The sequence below is a fragment of the Colobus angolensis genome, unplaced genomic scaffold, assembly GCF_000951035.1.
Source record: "Colobus angolensis palliatus isolate OR3802 unplaced genomic scaffold, Cang.pa_1.0 Scaffold121, whole genome shotgun sequence".
NCBI classification, from domain to species: domain Eukaryota; kingdom Metazoa; phylum Chordata; class Mammalia; order Primates; family Cercopithecidae; genus Colobus; species Colobus angolensis.
This window is the reverse complement of record NW_012113253.1, coordinates 8,169,163-8,174,036: the sequence shown is the minus strand read 5'-3', so window position 1 is coordinate 8,174,036 and position 4,874 is coordinate 8,169,163. Positions and strand designations below refer to the sequence as shown.

The following is a 4,874-nucleotide window of genomic DNA, read 5'->3' as shown; positions in this document are numbered from 1 at the left end:
TTAAAAAGATGGCATGTACCTTACTTCTCCACTGTAAAGTTAATAAATATCTGTACTTATCAACAATTATTAAGTATTTTGTAGTAAGATAATTTGAAATTATATAATTTCAAATAATTCACACCAATAGTTCGAATACCAATCCAACACCACAAGATTTATTCTAACATCCTCTGTTACTATATTTGTAATTTCTCCAACACTGAAAACCTAGCTCCTATTATCCTCAATATACTTTTTGGCAATCCCCATATGTAATCAATCTCCTAACTATACAGGCCATCTTCCTAAACCTGTCTCTGCCAAACCTGCCAGCTAAATTCTTGACCCTGGTCCCATTGATTGTACCAGCCTAATTCTTGGCTCTGACAAAGAGGAAGAGGAAGAGGAAGGTGAAGTGAAGGCCCTCAATTTTGAAGATTATTTTCACTGGATATAGAATTCCAAGTAGACAAATTCTTTTCTTCTTTCATCACTTTATTTATTTATTTATTCATTTATTGAGACTGAGTCTCACTCTGTTGCCCAGGCTGGAGTGCAGTGACATGATCTCGGCTCACCTCGACCTCCACCTCCCAGGTTCAAGAGATTTTCATGCCTCAGCCTCCTGAGTAGCTGGAATTACAGGTGTCCATCATGACAACCAGCTGATTTTTGTATTTTTAGTAGCGGTGGCATTTCACCATGTTGGCCAGGCTGGTCTCGAACTCCTGACCTCAGGTGATCCACCCATCTTGGCCTCCCAAAGTGCTGGGATTACAGGTATGAGTCACTGCACTCAGCCTCATCACTTTAAAGATGTCTTTTCATTCTAGTTTTCATTGTTGCCTATAAAAAATTAGCCATCATTTTTATTGTTATACCTTAAAATGTACTATGTATTTTTCCTTTGGATGCAGTTAAGATTTTCTCTTTATCTTTGGTTTATAGCACTTTGACTACAATGAGCCTAGGTGTGGTCTTCAAATAATTTATTTGAAGTTCTTGATTTATTGGGGTTCTCTGAATTTCTTGGACATGTAGGTTGATATCTTTCATAAAATGTGGAAAAACTGAGGGCATTTTATCTTCAAATATTTTTTCTACCCCGTTCTCTCTCCATTATACCTGTTAGATTATTTTATATTATCCCACTGTTCTCTATAACTCTGTCCTGTTTTCCTCCTTTTATTTTCTCTCTGTGCTTTAATTTGGATAATTTCTATTAGCCTGTCTTTAAGTTTCCTCTTCCCCTTTTCAGCTGTGTCCATCTGCTGGGAAGCCCATCCCCTGGATTCTTCACGTCAGATTACCATATTTTTCCTTTTTAGAATTTTCATTTGATTCTTTTTAGAGTTTCTCTTTTTCTTTTCTTTTCTTTTCTTTTCTTTTTTCTGAGATGAAGTCTCACTCTGTTGCCCAGGCTGGAGTGCAGTGGCATGATCTCAGCTCACTGCAACCTCTGCCTTATGGGTTCAAGTGATTCTCCTGCCTCAGCCTCCTGAATAGTTGGGACTACAGGTGCACGCTGCCACACCTGGCTAATTTGTTGTTTGTATTTGTAGTAGAGATGGGGTTCACCATGTCACCCAGGCTGATCACAAACTCCTGAGCTCAGGCTATCTACTCCTCTTGGCCTCCCAAAGTGCTGAGATTACAGACGTGAGCCACCACACTCAGTCGAGTTCCTCTTTTTCTATTGTAATTTCACCCATCTCTTTTGCCATTTATTCAGTCTTTTCCTTTACATATTGTAATTTATTGTCTCACGGTATCTGGTAGGTCAGAAATCTGCATGTGGTTTAGCTGTCTTAGCTAGATGACTCTGGATCAAGCTCGCTCATAAGGTTACAGTCAAGCTGCCAGGCAGGGCTTTGGTCTCATATAAGGTTCCACAGGAGAAAGATCTTTTAAATTTTAAAACATTTATGAGTTTAAACTCCTTCTACATTAATTCCAAAATCTTGGTCATCTGTAAGTCTCTTCAGCTGACCACCTTTTCCCTTAATAATGGGTCAGTTTTTCCTCTGCTGCTTTACATGTTCAGCAATTTAAAAAATCTTATGCTGGGCATAGAAAAATTCTGGATTTTGTTATCTTCCACTGAAGAGTGCCAAATATTTTTCTGAAAGAAAGTTAAATTACTGGTAGATCACTCTGATTCTGTTGAGGTTTATTTTAGGCCTCTATAGTGAGTCTATTTCTGGTTTTCCTTAGTTCTGGGATTTGGCTCTTACTCATATGGCATGGTCCTTACACCTAGGGCACAGTCTTTTTGGTGTCTCAACATGGTATCTCTACTCTTGAGTGGATCAGAACTCCAATGTCTTCATAGCTTTGTGCAACTTCTGAAATCTAGGTTTGGTTTTCAGCTCCTCCAGCTGTTTTTTGCTAGTATAGCTTACAGAATCTTGCCAAGCATATACGCAGTTTAGCATTTGGCCAAGGGCCCAAAGGAGACTCCTATGTGGATTCCTGGGGCTCCTTCTTTGTCACTCTTTTCTATCTACCTACCCTGTCCTGTAATTTCCAGTAACCTTTGCAGGCCCAAACTCCAATTTATTTATCTATTCCAATTCTCTGAAAGTGGTTTGGAAAATTGCCCCCCAAGGTTGAAAGTAAAATTCTCATTTTGAGCTCCTTTTCTCTCAAGGATTATAGTCATGCACTGTGCCTTATCCCACGCCCAAAAGAAATTGTTTTGTACATTTTGTTTAGTTTAATAGTTGTTTATGGCAGGAGGGAAGGTCTGATGCTAGTTACTTCATGATGTCCAGTACAAGAAGTCCACAAATACTTCTTATGTTTTTATAGACCAATCCTATTCTTATACAGTGGAAAATTAAAGGTAGGCAAACAAACCTACATCATATAATTTCCAGTTTAGTCCTCTACATGATAAGAAACACATGTGGTGCTTATCGTTGTGCTTCCTGTAAGTCTGGTTTTTTTTTTTTTTTTTTTTTTTTTTGGAGACAGAGTTTCACTCTGTCATCCAGGCTGGAGTGCAGTGGCAGGATCTTGGCTCACTGCAATCTTCGCCTCCCGGGTTCAAGTGATTCTTTTTTTTTTTTCTTTAAAAAAATAACTTTTATATAGCTTCTTCAAACAAGTTAAAAGGTGGCAAAGTATCTGCTACAGTAGTTTGGAGGACTAGAGGACTGATGGGTAAGTAAGGGTTGTTTTGTTGTTAGGTAAGTAGATATTAGGCAGCCCATTTCTAAAATATGCCTGATGAGGCTAGATACCCAAAGCTACCCTTAGCTCCAGGAATGAGTATCTCCCATCTCCATCAGAATCAAATGCTCTCAAGCTCTCTGGTTTTGGCATAGCAGAACCTAGGGAGGTCCAGATTTCCTGGTAGGTCAGCTTCCCATCCACGTCCTGGCCAGTCTTGTGGAATAAATCCTGAAGATCTTCAATGCTGGAAACTCCTAGTAGAGAGACAGGTCTTAGTTGGGCAGCTTTCTCAACTGGATCTCCAAGAAACCGAAAATTTTGGCAATGCTGATGGCTTTGATGTGAAACTCTGTACTTGCTCTTCATCGGCGGTCGCTGGAGGCCTGTTGCTCTCAGGTTTGTTTGTACGAGCACTGATCAGCTGGAGTTTCTCTCTTAGCTTGGATACCTCAGAATTTGAACTATCTTCTTTCTTTATGCTTTGGATTTTTACCGTATCTGTTTTGTTAGTGACTTGATCCAAAGACGCTCTTTTCAGAGTGGCAGATCTATCACCCATCTGTTTCAAATTCTCACTATGGGTTCTATTTTCAAGTTCTGATGTGGTTGAAGGTGATGGAATGATCTGGTTGCTTCCAGGAATCTCCTTCAAGATGTGCTGATTCATATCACTCTGCAGTAATTCCATCGTTTTCTTGTGTTCACCCACAGTTTTCTGTAGTGCTTCCACAGCAAGATGGACACTGTTTAAAGTATTGCCAATGGAAGCTACGCTCTTCTGAAGTCCCTCTACAGTGGTAGGCAGGCTAATCAAGTCTGCAGCTGACTTAATATTGGCTTTGAGGTGGTTCACTGCAGAAGTCAACAGAGAAATCTGCTTATTCTTTTCTGTGATGTTTATCCAGACTTTGTTCAAACCCATCTCTCCAGATTCAATCTTCTCAAGTTGTTTTTGCTTGCTGAGTAGTTCTTCACTAAGTTTGGGGATTTCTTGGAATGAGCTTTTCTGATTAGACTCCATTGTTCGAAATTTTTCCTTGAGGGCTTCCAGATCCTCCTTGAGAGCAACCTGCATCCACACCAAGCCAACACAGGCCACAATACAGGCAGCAAGGATGACAAAACCACAGAGCGGATAACAGATCTTGCAGCATCGTAAATAGTCTCCCTTGGTAAAGCGAGAGCGATTTCCAACCACACCAAATTCCTCTTCCTCTTCGGAGCTGGACTCAGAGTCTAAGTTAGGAGGCTCAGTGCGAAGCAGGCGGTGACTGCTTGGGCCTTTCTTGGGCTTCTTTCTCCGGCTGTCCCCAGCCAAACCAATCAATGCATTGAGCTCTTTACGCTTTTTCATTTTTTTGTGTGGGGTGAGTGGAGCCCTGACTCCTAAGCTGCCAGGTTCCCACCCAATGCCCAATTCTCTTCCTGCCTTGGAGCTGCCTTCCAGGGTTGGGGATCCTGGGCCAGAGCCCCCTAGTCACTCCCACCTAGGGGTGGGACTGACCAGATCCGCCAGGGACTGGAGATTGGAGCCCAGAGGAAACTGGAACTCAGATGGGTGGGGGAAATCACATAGAAATGGCCAAGGAGCTGGTGACTCCAAAGGATAAGGCCTTGGGCACAGAGTGTTAGTAGAGGGTGGAAAGGGACTTTTATCTTCCAAAGGGCAAAAAAAAGGCCAACTCAAAAATGAAGGATTCTCAGCCCGGATAAGT

The 4,874-nt window shown here is 41.3% G+C and overlaps 1 pseudogene across 1 annotated transcript; it reads right to left on the bottom strand.

Moving 5' to 3' along the window:
- Positions 1-3,041: 3,041 nt before the first annotated feature.
- Positions 3,042-4,627, bottom strand: LOC105504331 (annotated as a pseudogene). Its single transcript, XR_001000601.1, has one exon. The product of XR_001000601.1 is annotated as an EF-hand calcium-binding domain-containing protein 14 pseudogene (transcript).
- Between the last annotated feature and the right edge of the window lie 247 nt (positions 4,628-4,874).